The sequence below is a fragment of the Chiloscyllium plagiosum genome, unplaced genomic scaffold, assembly GCF_037043375.1.
Source record: "Chiloscyllium plagiosum isolate Xiang-an unplaced genomic scaffold, Cpla_swu_hap1 HiC_scaffold_38, whole genome shotgun sequence".
In the NCBI taxonomy this organism is placed as follows: domain Eukaryota; kingdom Metazoa; phylum Chordata; class Chondrichthyes; order Orectolobiformes; family Hemiscylliidae; genus Chiloscyllium; species Chiloscyllium plagiosum.
Window position 1 is genome coordinate 45,011,047 of NW_028270176.1, and position 14,886 is coordinate 45,025,932.

Genomic DNA, 14,886 nt, shown 5'->3' on the forward strand with positions numbered 1-14,886 from the left:
TCCTCACAATGTGATCTGTCGTTCTCGGATTGTAATGCTACCTCCGGTTTTAGGGTGGAGAACATTCTTTGGGACTCTTATTCTGAAAAAAAAAACAGACACAGTGACTGAAACTATGCTGCACGGTATGATGTGGAACACGGCCTGCTCAGGTTTGTGCATTTTCCCTGTAGTCCGGTGTGTTTCGTGTTCCGTGTAAACGTGAAAGTCGTCCTGTTTCGAGCAATGTGTGAAATTATTTAGCAAAGCAAGAATGGAAATTCCAGTAATGTCAAGCAGCTCATGGTTATTTGACGAAATCATAAGCGAACCCATATTCTCACGCACTCACAGATACATTTGTACCTGAAAAGAGTCTGAGAAGAGTGACTCAGCTTACCATTGATTTTTGTCTGGATTGATGGGCTATCAATATTTGCTGCGAAATTTTCATTGTAGCGGGTCACATCCCAGCAGCTGTGCGAGTTCGAGAGGAATCATGGAACTCTTTTGATGTGACTTTGCATCTGTGCTCATGCACGAGCACAATTGGAAATACAAGAAAATGAGGCGGCCGGGCCGGCTGGTAGTGTGGCCGAGCGGTCTAAGGCGCTGGATCCAGGTTCCAGTCTCGAAAGGGGCGTGGGTTCGAATCCCACCACTGCCATTTCTGTTAATCAACTCCAACGCTGCAGCTTGTTAACATGCTGTTTTGGGCCCACTGTATATTGATGTTGAAAACAAAAGTAAAATGGGTTTGCTTCCCAGGGAATTAACTGTGGTGTGGGATACCGCCAAATATTTCAAAATGTCTCTGCTGTCATGATCGTGTTCGCCTCCCGCGCGGAAAATCGCAAACAGTTCTGCCGTCCCAGGCCAGTTGTGCTTTTACTGGAACCGAATGCAGACTGTTATTTCATCGCTGTTGTGAAACGAAGTCCTACGGTGACTCTACTCGATGTTATTTGGGTTTCTAGCTTATGGGAAAATCGTTCCAATGAATTTCGATGTCATACCTTATTGAATTTCTCCCATTTCCTTCATTTCCGTCCTGGAAACATCGGAAGGGAAAGGTAATCTAATCGAGACTGTGATTGGTGAAATTCACTTTTTACGGCCAATTCTTATTATGTTCTTTCTTTCTCTCTTTTCAGCACTGTCTGGAAAGTGGTGGTGCACTAAGGCTGCAGTATGTTTGAAAGAGTAGTTTGGAAATGCCCTGTTGTTAGTTGTGAGATTACTTTATGACTCATGCCCTCGGACTGTATCACATTTAGCACTCATGCATCTCTGTGTCTGAAAATGAATGAGGTATGCCAGTTTTGTTTGTGTTCCGTGTTAAATGCTTTCTGCTTTGCGATTCGCTCAATACATTTCGATTTAACAGGGTTTCTGAGGTAACTTCCAGCAGCAAAAATCCTCAGCTGAGGATCTGGGAAAATTTCACCAAGTACGGTCAGTCGGAGCTAAAGTAAGGAAGTCGTTCGTGTCTGCAGTGTTTCACAATACTACCTTTCCCGTGAGCAGTCGAACAGACTAAATGATTGTGCCACAGACTGCGATGGCAAACTCCGCTAAAAAGTAATCCTTTAAAGCCGGTGGAAGCAACACGACGTTATTGGGGTACACCGTGGAAAAAGATACTTCGGTGGACCTCGTCCATGCTCACCCCATAGCCAAAATTAAACAAGTCCCGTTCCCCAGCATTTGGCCCCAATCCCTCTAAACGCATCTTATCCAGAAACTCACCCGATTACTTTTGCAATTTTATGAGTGTAATAGCCTGCTCCACTTCCTCTGGTAGATCATTCCAAACACGCACAACCTTCTTTGTGGGAAATGTGCCTCAGGTCCTTTCTCACTTTCAGCCCACTCACCTTAAAGCTATGCTGTCGAGTTTTCAACTCACACCAACTTGGGTAAAACACGTAAATACTCAGTTTACCAGCCTTCCATAAGGTCATGTCGCAGCTGTTACGCTGCAGGGAAAGTCGTCCCAACCTATTCCACCTCGCCCTACGGTACAAACATCGACGACATCTTTGTCTATATTTTGTCATCAATTTAAAGTGTCTTTTTTTTACGTTTTCAAGATGTCAATTGCGCTGGACAACAACGAGATATTGGAAACAGAAAGGTGAAACGTAGAACGGATTCAACTTCCAGTGCTGGACGCCACGGAGCCGCCGCACAGGCGGCTGCGGCTTGTTTCTGTAGTGTAGTGGTCATCACTTTCGCCTAACACGCGAACGGTTCCCCAGTTCGAAACTGGGCAGAAACTGCTTTGTTCTTCAACTGCAGCCTTTTTCATGGACAAGAGCTGAGCTTTCTTGCTTGGTTTCGCATCTGCAAACCTGCCTTAGAATTTGCTTGAACAAATCTACTCTCGTAGTGAAATGTAATGCAATTCCATTTAATTACAGTGCAAAGCGTTGTTAAGTTTTTCTCCAACCTGGTTCTAATCATATGCCATTCTGTTTGAGAGTGTAGTTACCGCCTTCTGATCCTTCCACGAAAAGCAGTACCGCATTTGCATTCCTTGCGCAGGCGGCTCGGTTCAAAGACAGGAAAGAAGCAGATGCTTTGGTGTCACAGCGCACCACGAATTCCTGAACTTGTCTGTCTGTCAAATGTACCCCAAGGTCGTCTCAGAAAGACCTCATTTGGAAGCTGTCAATCGTTATTCGACGTGCGGGAATTGGCACCAGATGTCCTGAATCATGTTTTGGAGCAATTCGCACGTTAGTGGCTCATTCAATCAGCAACAGCAATGAAAGAAATTCCACTCTCAGAGGAACCTTTCGACTTGCGCATTCATAGCGTCGCTAGTATTAAGGTCCGCCCCGAGATCTAAGTCATGTTGGAACTGAAACGGAGGAATCGACAGAGAGGCGACAGAATGACATCGCATCCATTTAGTTTTCTTTAAATCACTGACGAGCAGGAAAATGTAAACGGGGAGGGCGAGTGGAGAAGTGAGGCAGTTGCAGCTCTAGTGAAATTCCTTCTTTGTGATTCACTCAGCAGCCAGAGACGTGAAGGTGACTCAGGCGTGAGAGTTCTTCACATCGAGAACAAAAAGCACTCAAGGGCAGTTAGCACCTCTTCTGGAGTGGGGTGTGCGGTGAGGTAATTACCTTGTGACTTCTGTTACTATGTTCAGAAACTGGCTTTTATATTGAGGTGAACAGAAACTGCATTTCTAAAAAGCACCATGGAATTTCACAAAATTTATTGAGTCTCTTCTCGTCGATTCCCACACAGGTTTCCAACTCAGTTTTTTATCCATGTGGCTCATGTCCAGGAGTGAACATCTCTGCAGCAAATTGCACGGTTAAAGTAAAAGGCAATGAAAGTGGCATCTCGAACTGTCTCCGAGGTCAGAACATCCTCACAATGTGATCTGTCGTTCTCGGATTGTAATGCTACCTCCGGTTTTAGGGTGGAGAACATTCTTTGGGACTCTTATTCTGAAAAAAAAAACAGACACAGTGACTGAAACTATGCTGCACGGTATGATGTGGAACACGGCCTGCTCAGGTTTGTGCATTTTCCCTGTAGTCCGGTGTGTTTCGTGTTCCGTGTAAACGTGAAAGTCGTCCTGTTTCGAGCAATGTGTGAAATTATTTAGCAAAGCAAGAATGGAAATTCCAGTAATGTCAAGCAGCTCATGGTTATTTGACGAAATCATAAGCGAACCCATATTCTCACGCACTCACAGATACATTTGTACCTGAAAAGAGTCTGAGAAGAGTGACTCAGCTTACCATTGATTTTTGTCTGGATTGATGGGCTATCAATATTTGCTGCGAAATTTTCATTGTAGCGGGTCACATCCCAGCAGCTGTGCGAGTTCGAGAGGAATCATGGAACTCTTTTGATGTGACTTTGCATCTGTGCTCATGCACGAGCACAATTGGAAATACAAGAAAATGAGGCGGCCGGGCCGGCTGGTAGTGTGGCCGAGCGGTCTAAGGCGCTGGATCCAGGTTCCAGTCTCGAAAGGGGCGTGGGTTCGAATCCCACCACTGCCATTTCTGTTAATCAACTCCAACGCTGCAGCTTGTTAACATGCTGTTTTGGGCCCACTGTATATTGATGTTGAAAACAAAAGTAAAATGGGTTTGCTTCCCAGGGAATTAACTGTGGTGTGGGATACCGCCAAATATTTCAAAATGTCTCTGCTGTCATGATCGTGTTCGCCTCCCGCGCGGAAAATCGCAAACAGTTCTGCCGTCCCAGGCCAGTTGTGCTTTTACTGGAACCGAATGCAGACTGTTATTTCATCGCTGTTGTGAAACGAAGTCCTACGGTGACTCTACTCGATGTTATTTGGGTTTCTAGCTTATGGGAAAATCGTTCCAATGAATTTCGATGTCATACCTTATTGAATTTCTCCCATTTCCTTCATTTCCGTCCTGGAAACATCGGAAGGGAAAGGTAATCTAATCGAGACTGTGATTGGTGAAATTCACTTTTTACGGCCAATTCTTATTATGTTCTTTCTTTCTCTCTTTTCAGCATTGTCTGGAAAGTGGTGGTGCACTAAGGCTGCAGTATGTTTGAAAGAGTAGTTTGGAAATGCCCTGTTGTTAGTTGTGAGATTACTTTATGACTCATGCCCTCGGACTGTATCACATTTAGCACTCATGCATCTCTGTGTCTGAAAATGAATGAGGTATGCCAGTTTTGTTTGTGTTCCGTGTTAAATGCTTTCTGCTTTGCGATTCGCTCAATACATTTCGATTTAACAGGGTTTCTGAGGTAACTTCCAGCAGCAAAAATCCTCAGCTGAGGATCTGGGAAAATTTCACCAAGTACGGTCAGTCGGAGCTAAAGTAAGGAAGTCGTTCGTGTCTGCAGTGTTTCACAATACTACCTTTCCCGTGAGCAGTCGAACAGACTAAATGATTGTGCCACAGACTGCGATGGCAAGCTCCGCTAAAAAGTAATCCTTTAAAGCCGGTGGAAGCAACACGACGTTATTGGGGTACACCGTGGAAAAAGATACTTCGGTGGACCTCGTCCATGCTCACCCCATAGCCAAAATTAAACAAGTCCCGTTCCCCAGCATTTGGCCCCAATCCCTCTAAACGCATCTTATCCAGAAACTCACCCGATTACTTTTGCAATTTTATGAGTGTAATAGCCTGCTCCACTTCCTCTGGTAGATCATTCCAAACACGCACAACCTTCTTTGTGGGAAATGTGCCTCAGGTCCTTTCTCACTTTCAGCCCACTCACCTTAAAGCTATGCTGTCGAGTTTTCAACTCACACCAACTTGGGTAAAACACGTAAATACTCAGTTTACCAGCCTTCCATAAGGTCATGTCGCAGCTGTTACGCTGCAGGGAAAGTCGTCCCAACCTATTCCACCTCGCCCTACGGTACAAACATCGACGACATCTTTGTCTATATTTTGTCATCAATTTAAAGTGTCTTTTTTTTACGTTTTCAAGATGTCAATTGCGCTGGACAACAACGAGATATTGGAAACAGAAAGGTGAAACGTAGAACGGATTCAACTTCCAGTGCTGGACGCCACGGAGCCGCCGCACAGGCGGCTGCGGCTTGTTTCTGTAGTGTAGTGGTCATCACTTTCGCCTAACACGCGAACGGTTCCCCAGTTCGAAACTGGGCAGAAACTGCTTTGTTCTTCAACTGCAGCCTTTTTCATGGACAAGAGCTGAGCTTTCTTGCTTGGTTTCGCATCTGCAAACCTGCCTTAGAATTTGCTTGAACAAATCTACTCTCGTAGTGAAATGTAATGCAATTCCATTTAATTACAGTGCAAAGCGTTGTTAAGTTTTTCTCCAACCTGGTTCTAATCATATGCCATTCTGTTTGAGAGTGTAGTTACCGCCTTCTGATCCTTCCACGAAAAGCAGTACCGCATTTGCATTCCTTGCGCAGGCGGCTCGGTTCAAAGACAGGAAAGAAGCAGATGCTTTGGTGTCACAGCGCACCACGAATTCCTGAACTTGTCTGTCTGTCAAATGTACCCCAAGGTCGTCTCAGAAAGACCTCATTTGGAAGCTGTCAATCGTTATTCGACGTGCGGGAATTGGCACCAGATGTCCTGAATCATGTTTTGGAGCAATTCGCACGTTAGTGGCTCATTCAATCAGCAACAGCAATGAAAGAAATTCCACTCTCAGAGGAACCTTTCGACTTGCGCATTCATAGCGTCGCTAGTATTAAGGTCCGCCCCGAGATCTAAGTCATGTTGGAACTGAAACGGAGGAATCGACAGAGAGGCGACAGAATGACATCGCATCCATTTAGTTTTCTTTAAATCACTGACGAGCAGGAAAATGTAAACGGGGAGGGCGAGTGGAGAAGTGAGGCAGTTGCAGCTCTAGTGAAATTCCTTCTTTGTGATTCACTCAGCAGCCAGAGACGTGAAGGTGACTCAGGCGTGAGAGTTCTTCACATCGAGAACAAAAAGCACTCAAGGGCAGTTAGCACCTCTTCTGGAGTGGGGTGTGCGGTGAGGTAATTACCTTGTGACTTCTGTTACTATGTTCAGAAACTGGCTTTTATATTGAGGTGAACAGAAACTGCATTTCTAAAAAGCACCATGGAATTTCACAAAATTTATTGAGTCTCTTCTCGTCGATTCCCACACAGGTTTCCAACTCAGTTTTTTATCCATGTGGCTCATGTCCAGGAGTGAACATCTCTGCAGCAAATTGCACGGTTAAGGTAAAAGGCAATGAAAGTGGCATCTCGAACTGTCTCCGAGGTCAGAACATCCTCACAATGTGATCTGTCGTTCTCGGATTGTAATGCTACCTCCGGTTTTAGGGTGGAGAACATTCTTTGGGACTCTTATTCTGAAAAAAAAAACAGACACAGTGACTGAAACTATGCTGCACGGTATGATGTGGAACACGGCCTGCTCAGGTTTGTGCATTTTCCCTGTAGTCCGGTGTGTTTCGTGTTCCGTGTAAACGTGAAAGTCGTCCTGTTTCGAGCAATGTGTGAAATTATTTAGCAAAGCAAGAATGGAAATTCCAGTAATGTCAAGCAGCTCATGGTTATTTGACGAAATCATAAGCGAACCCATATTCTCACGCACTCACAGATACATTTGTACCTGAAAAGAGTCTGAGAAGAGTGACTCAGCTTACCATTGATTTTTGTCTGGATTGATGGGCTATCAATATTTGCTGCGAAATTTTCATTGTAGCGGGTCACATCCCAGCAGCTGTGCGAGTTCGAGAGGAATCATGGAACTCTTTTGATGTGACTTTGCATCTGTGCTCATGCACGAGCACAATTGGAAATACAAGAAAATGAGGCGGCCGGGCCGGCTGGTAGTGTGGCCGAGCGGTCTAAGGCGCTGGATCCAGGTTCCAGTCTCGAAAGGGGCGTGGGTTCGAATCCCACCACTGCCATTTCTGTTAATCAACTCCAACGCTGCAGCTTGTTAACATGCTGTTTTGGGCCCACTGTATATTGATGTTGAAAACAAAAGTAAAATGGGTTTGCTTCCCAGGGAATTAACTGTGGTGTGGGATACCGCCAAATATTTCAAAATGTCTCTGCTGTCATGATCGTGTTCGCCTCCCGCGCGGAAAATCGCAAACAGTTCTGCCGTCCCAGGCCAGTTGTGCTTTTACTGGAACCGAATGCAGACTGTTATTTCATCGCTGTTGTGAAACGAAGTCCTACGGTGACTCTACTCGATGTTATTTGGGTTTCTAGCTTATGGGAAAATCGTTCCAATGAATTTCGATGTCATACCTTATTGAATTTCTCCCATTTCCTTCATTTCCGTCCTGGAAACATCGGAAGGGAAAGGTAATCTAATCGAGACTGTGATTGGTGAAATTCACTTTTTACGGCCAATTCTTATTATGTTCTTTCTTTCTCTCTTTTCAGCATTGTCTGGAAAGTGGTGGTGCACTAAGGCTGCAGTATGTTTGAAAGAGTAGTTTGGAAATGCCCTGTTGTTAGTTGTGAGATTACTTTATGACTCATGCCCTCGGACTGTATCACATTTAGCACTCATGCATCTCTGTGTCTGAAAATGAATGAGGTATGCCAGTTTTGTTTGTGTTCCGTGTTAAATGCTTTCTGCTTTGCGATTCGCTCAATACATTTCGATTTAACAGGGTTTCTGAGGTAACTTCCAGCAGCAAAAATCCTCAGCTGAGGATCTGGGAAAATTTCACCAAGTACGGTCAGTCGGAGCTAAAGTAAGGAAGTCGTTCGTGTCTGCAGTGTTTCACAATACTACCTTTCCCGTGAGCAGTCGAACAGACTAAATGATTGTGCCACAGACTGCGATGGCAAACTCCGCTAAAAAGTAATCCTTTAAAGCCGGTGGAAGCAACACGACGTTATTGGGGTACACCGTGGAAAAAGATACTTCGGTGGACCTCGTCCATGCTCACCCCATAGCCAAAATTAAACAAGTCCCGTTCCCCAGCATTTGGCCCCAATCCCTCTAAACGCATCTTATCCAGAAACTCACCCGATTATCTTTGCAATTTTATGAGTGTAATAGCCTGCTCCACTTCCTCTGGTAGATCATTCCAAACACGCACAACCTTCTTTGTGGGAAATGTGCCTCAGGTCCTTTCTCACTTTCAGCCCACTCACCTTAAAGCTATGCTGTCGAGTTTTCAACTCACACCAACTTGGGTAAAACACGTAAATACTCAGTTTACCAGCCTTCCATAAGGTCATGTCGCAGCTGTTACGCTGCAGGGAAAGTCGTCCCAACCTATTCCACCTCGCCCTACGGTACAAACATCGACGACATCTTTGTCTATATTTTGTCATCAATTTAAAGTGTCTTTTTTTTACGTTTTCAAGATGTCAATTGCGCTGGACAACAACGAGATATTGGAAACAGAAAGGTGAAACGTAGAACGGATTCAACTTCCAGTGCTGGACGCCACGGAGCCGCCGCACAGGCGGCTGCGGCTTGTTTCTGTAGTGTAGTGGTCATCACTTTCGCCTGACACGCGAACGGTTCCCCAGTTCGAAACTGGGCAGAAACTGCTTTGTTCTTCAACTGCAGCCTTTTTCATGGACAAGAGCTGAGCTTTCTTGCTTGGTTTCGCATCTGCAAACCTGCCTTAGAATTTGCTTGAACAAATCTACTCTCGTAGTGAAATGTAATGCAATTCCATTTAATTACAGTGCAAAGCGTTGTTAAGTTTTTCTCCAACCTGGTTCTAATCATATGCCATTCTGTTTGAGAGTGTAGTTACCGCCTTCTGATCCTTCCACGAAAAGCAGTACCGCATTTGCATTCCTTGCGCAGGCGGCTCGGTTCAAAGACAGGAAAGAAGCAGATGCTTTGGTGTCACAGCGCACCACGAATTCCTGAACTTGTCTGTCTGTCAAATGTACCCCAAGGTCGTCTCAGAAAGACCTCATTTGGAAGCTGTCAATCGTTATTCGACGTGCGGGAATTGGCACCAGATGTCCTGAATCATGTTTTGGAGCAATTCGCACGTTAGTGGCTCATTCAATCAGCAACAGCAATGAAAGAAATTCCACTCTCAGAGGAACCTTTCGACTTGCGCATTCATAGCGTCGCTAGTATTAAGGTCCGCCCCGAGATCTAAGTCATGTTGGAACTGAAACGGAGGAATCGACAGAGAGGCGACAGAATGACATCGCATCCATTTAGTTTTCTTTAAATCACTGACGAGCAGGAAAATGTAAACGGGGAGGGCGAGTGGAGAAGTGAGGCAGTTGCAGCTCTAGTGAAATTCCTTCTTTGTGATTCACTCAGCAGCCAGAGACGTGAAGGTGACTCAGGCGTGAGAGTTCTTCACATCGAGAACAAAAAGCACTCAAGGGCAGTTAGCACCTCTTCTGGAGTGGGGTGTGCGGTGAGGTAATTACCTTGTGACTTCTGTTACTATGTTCAGAAACTGGCTTTTATATTGAGGTGAACAGAAACTGCATTTCTAAAAAGCACCATGGAATTTCACAAAATTTATTGAGTCTCTTCTCGTCGATTCCCACACAGGTTTCCAACTCAGTTTTTTATCCATGTGGCTCATGTCCAGGAGTGAACATCTCTGCAGCAAATTGCACGGTTAAGGTAAAAGGCAATGAAAGTGGCATCTCGAACTGTCTCCGAGGTCAGAACATCCTCACAATGTGATCTGTCGTTCTCGGATTGTAATGCTACCTCCGGTTTTAGGGTGGAGAACATTCTTTGGGACTCTTATTCTGAAAAAAAAAACAGACACAGTGACTGAAACTATGCTGCACGGTATGATGTGGAACACGGCCTGCTCAGGTTTGTGCATTTTCCCTGTAGTCCGGTGTGTTTCGTGTTCCGTGTAAACGTGAAAGTCGTCCTGTTTCGAGCAATGTGTGAAATTATTTAGCAAAGCAAGAATGGAAATTCCAGTAATGTCAAGCAGCTCATGGTTATTTGACGAAATCATAAGCGAACCCATATTCTCACGCACTCACAGATACATTTGTACCTGAAAAGAGTCTGAGAAGAGTGACTCAGCTTACCATTGATTTTTGTCTGGATTGATGGGCTATCAATATTTGCTGCGAAATTTTCATTGTAGCGGGTCACATCCCAGCAGCTGTGCGAGTTCGAGAGGAATCATGGAACTCTTTTGATGTGACTTTGCATCTGTGCTCATGCACGAGCACAATTGGAAATACAAGAAAATGAGGCGGCCGGGCCGGCTGGTAGTGTGGCCGAGCGGTCTAAGGCGCTGGATCCAGGTTCCAGTCTCGAAAGGGGCGTGGGTTCGAATCCCACCACTGCCATTTCTGTTAATCAACTCCAACGCTGCAGCTTGTTAACATGCTGTTTTGGGCCCACTGTATATTGATGTTGAAAACAAAAGTAAAATGGGTTTGCTTCCCAGGGAATTAACTGTGGTGTGGGATACCGCCAAATATTTCAAAATGTCTCTGCTGTCATGATCGTGTTCGCCTCCCGCGCGGAAAATCGCAAACAGTTCTGCCGTCCCAGGCCAGTTGTGCTTTTACTGGAACCGAATGCAGACTGTTATTTCATCGCTGTTGTGAAACGAAGTCCTACGGTGACTCTACTCGATGTTATTTGGGTTTCTAGCTTATGGGAAAATCGTTCCAATGAATTTCGATGTCATACCTTATTGAATTTCTCCCATTTCCTTCATTTCCGTCCTGGAAACATCAGAAGGGAAAGGTAATCTAATCGAGACTGTGATTGGTGAAATTCACTTTTTACGGCCAATTCTTATTATGTTCTTTCTTTCTCTCTTTTCAGCATTGTCTGGAAAGTGGTGGTGCACTAAGGCTGCAGTATGTTTGAAAGAGTAGTTTGGAAATGCCCTGTTGTTAGTTGTGAGATTACTTTATGACTCATGCCCTCGGACTGTATCACATTTAGCACTCATGCATCTCTGTGTCTGAAAATGAATGAGGTATGCCAGTTTTGTTTGTGTTCCGTGTTAAATGCTTTCTGCTTTGCGATTCGCTCAATACATTTCGATTTAACAGGGTTTCTGAGGTAACTTCCAGCAGCAAAAATCCTCAGCTGAGGATCTGGGAAAATTTCACCAAGTACGGTCAGTCGGAGCTAAAGTAAGGAAGTCGTTCGTGTCTGCAGTGTTTCACAATACTACCTTTCCCGTGAGCAGTCGAACAGACTAAATGATTGTGCCACAGACTGCGATGGCAAACTCCGCTAAAAAGTAATCCTTTAAAGCCGGTGGAAGCAACACGACGTTATTGGGGTACACCGTGGAAAAAGATACTTCGGTGGACCTCGTCCATGCTCACCCCATAGCCAAAATTAAACAAGTCCCGTTCCCCAGCATTTGGCCCCAATCCCTCTAAACGCATCTTATCCAGAAACTCACCCGATTACTTTTGCAATTTTATGAGTGTAATAGCCTGCTCCACTTCCTCTGGTAGATCATTCCAAACACGCACAACCTTCTTTGTGGGAAATGTGCCTCAGGTCCTTTCTCACTTTCAGCCCACTCACCTTAAAGCTATGCTGTCGAGTTTTCAACTCACACCAACTTGGGTAAAACACGTAAATACTCAGTTTACCAGCCTTCCATAAGGTCATGTCGCAGCTGTTACGCTGCAGGGAAAGTCGTCCCAACCTATTCCACCTCGCCCTACGGTACAAACATCGACGACATCTTTGTCTATATTTTGTCATCAATTTAAAGTGTCTTTTTTTTACGTTTTCAAGATGTCAATTGCGCTGGACAACAACGAGATATTGGAAACAGAAAGGTGAAACGTAGAACGGATTCAACTTCCAGTGCTGGACGCCACGGAGCCGCCGCACAGGCGGCTGCGGCTTGTTTCTGTAGTGTAGTGGTCATCACTTTCGCCTAACACGCGAACGGTTCCCCAGTTCGAAACTGGGCAGAAACTGCTTTGTTCTTCAACTGCAGCCTTTTTCATGGACAAGAGCTGAGCTTTCTTGCTTGGTTTCGCATCTGCAAACCTGCCTTAGAATTTGCTTGAACAAATCTACTCTCGTAGTGAAATGTAATGCAATTCCATTTAATTACAGTGCAAAGCGTTGTTAAGTTTTTCTCCAACCTGGTTCTAATCATATGCCATTCTGTTTGAGAGTGTAGTTACCGCCTTCTGATCCTTCCACGAAAAGCAGTACCGCATTTGCATTCCTTGCGCAGGCGGCTCGGTTCAAAGACAGGAAAGAAGCAGATGCTTTGGTGTCACAGCGCACCACGAATTCCTGAACTTGTCTGTCTGTCAAATGTACCCCAAGGTCGTCTCAGAAAGACCTCATTTGGAAGCTGTCAATCGTTATTCGACGTGCGGGAATTGGCACCAGATGTCCTGAATCATGTTTTGGAGCAATTCGCACGTTAGTGGCTCATTCAATCAGCAACAGCAATGAAAGAAATTCCACTCTCAGAGGAACCTTTCGACTTGCGCATTCATAGCGTCGCTAGTATTAAGGTCCGCCCCGAGATCTAAGTCATGTTGGAACTGAAACGGAGGAATCGACAGAGAGGCGACAGAATGACATCGCATCCATTTAGTTTTCTTTAAATCACTGACGAGCAGGAAAATGTAAACGGGGAGGGCGAGTGGAGAAGTGAGGCAGTTGCAGCTCTAGTGAAATTCCTTCTTTGTGATTCACTCAGCAGCCAGAGACGTGAAGGTGACTCAGGCGTGAGAGTTCTTCACATCGAGAACAAAAAGCACTCAAGGGCAGTTAGCACCTCTTCTGGAGTGGGGTGTGCGGTGAGGTAATTACCTTGTGACTTCTGTTACTATGTTCAGAAACTGGCTTTTATATTGAGGTGAACAGAAACTGCATTTCTAAAAAGCACCATGGAATTTCACAAAATTTATTGAGTCTCTTCTCGTCGATTCCCACACAGGTTTCCAACTCAGTTTTTTATCCATGTGGCTCATGTCCAGGAGTGAACATCTCTGCAGCAAATTGCACGGTTAAGGTAAAAGGCAATGAAAGTGGCATCTCGAACTGTCTCCGAGGTCAGAACATCCTCACAATGTGATCTGTCGTTCTCGGATTGTAATGCTACCTCCGGTTTTAGGGTGGAGAACATTCTTTGGGACTCTTATTCTGAAAAAAAAAACAGACACAGTGACTGAAACTATGCTGCACGGTATGATGTGGAACACGGCCTGCTCAGGTTTGTGCATTTTCCCTGTAGTCCGGTGTGTTTCGTGTTCCGTGTAAACGTGAAAGTCGTCCTGTTTCGAGCAATGTGTGAAATTATTTAGCAAAGCAAGAATGGAAATTCCAGTAATGTCAAGCAGCTCATGGTTATTTGACGAAATCATAAGCGAACCCATATTCTCACGCACTCACAGATACATTTGTACCTGAAAAGAGTCTGAGAAGAGTGACTCAGCTTACCATTGATTTTTGTCTGGATTGATGGGCTATCAATATTTGCTGCGAAATTTTCATTGTAGCGGGTCACATCCCAGCAGCTGTGCGAGTTCGAGAGGAATCATGGAACTCTTTTGATGTGACTTTGCATCTGTGCTCATGCACGAGCACAATTGGAAATACAAGAAAATGAGGCGGCCGGGCCGGCTGGTAGTGTGGCCGAGCGGTCTAAGGCGCTGGATCCAGGTTCCAGTCTCGAAAGGGGCGTGGGTTCGAATCCCACCACTGCCATTTCTGTTAATCAACTCCAACGCTGCAGCTTGTTAACATGCTGTTTTGGGCCCACTGTATATTGATGTTGAAAACAAAAGTAAAATGGGTTTGCTTCCCAGGGAATTAACTGTGGTGTGGGATACCGCCAAATATTTCAAAATGTCTCTGCTGTCATGATCGTGTTCGCCTCCCGCGCGGAAAATCGCAAACAGTTCTGCCGTCCCAGGCCAGTTGTGCTTTTACTGGAACCGAATGCAGACTGTTATTTCATCGCTGTTGTGAAACGAAGTCCTACGGTGACTCTACTCGATGTTATTTGGGTTTCTAGCTTATGGGAAAATCGTTCCAATGAATTTCGATGTCATACCTTATTGAATTTCTCCCATTTCCTTCATTTCCGTCCTGGAAACATCAGAAGGGAAAGGTAATCTAATCGAGACTGTGATTGGTGAAATTCACTTTTTACGGCCAATTCTTATTATGTTCTTTCTTTCTCTCTTTTCAGCATTGTCTGGAAAGTGGTGGTGCACTAAGGCTGCAGTATGTTTGAAAGAGTAGTTTGGAAATGCCCTGTTGTTAGTTGTGAGATTACTTTATGACTCATGCCCTCGGACTGTATCACATTTAGCACTCATGCATCTCTGTGTCTGAAAATGAATGAGGTATGCCAGTTTTGTTTGTGTTCCGTGTTAAATGCTTTCTGCTTTGCGATTCGCTCAATACATTTCGATTTAACAGGGTTTCTGAGGTAACTTCCAGCAGCAAAAATCCTCAGCTGAGGATCTGGGAA

The 14,886-nt window shown here is 44.9% G+C and overlaps 6 non-coding genes across 6 annotated transcripts; all 6 read left to right on the top strand.

Annotated features, from left to right (window-relative positions):
- The first annotated feature begins 564 nt into the window (after positions 1 to 564).
- Positions 565 to 646, top strand: trnal-cag (transfer RNA leucine (anticodon CAG)). Its single transcript has one exon. It is a non-coding gene; the product is annotated as a tRNA-Leu (tRNA).
- A 3,285-nt stretch (positions 647 to 3,931) lies between these two features.
- trnal-cag (transfer RNA leucine (anticodon CAG)) lies at positions 3,932 to 4,013 on the top strand. The gene has a single exon. It is a non-coding gene; the product is annotated as a tRNA-Leu (tRNA).
- A 3,285-nt stretch (positions 4,014 to 7,298) lies between these two features.
- trnal-cag (transfer RNA leucine (anticodon CAG)) lies at positions 7,299 to 7,380 on the top strand. The gene has a single exon. It is a non-coding gene; the product is annotated as a tRNA-Leu (tRNA).
- A 1,540-nt stretch (positions 7,381 to 8,920) lies between these two features.
- On the top strand, positions 8,921 to 8,994 carry trnav-gac (transfer RNA valine (anticodon GAC)). Its single transcript has one exon. It is a non-coding gene; the product is annotated as a tRNA-Val (tRNA).
- Positions 8,995 to 10,665: 1,671 nt separating this feature from the next.
- trnal-cag (transfer RNA leucine (anticodon CAG)) lies at positions 10,666 to 10,747 on the top strand. Its single transcript has one exon. It is a non-coding gene; the product is annotated as a tRNA-Leu (tRNA).
- Positions 10,748 to 14,032: 3,285 nt separating this feature from the next.
- trnal-cag (transfer RNA leucine (anticodon CAG)) lies at positions 14,033 to 14,114 on the top strand. Its single transcript has one exon. It is a non-coding gene; the product is annotated as a tRNA-Leu (tRNA).
- Positions 14,115 to 14,886: the final 772 nt, after the last annotated feature.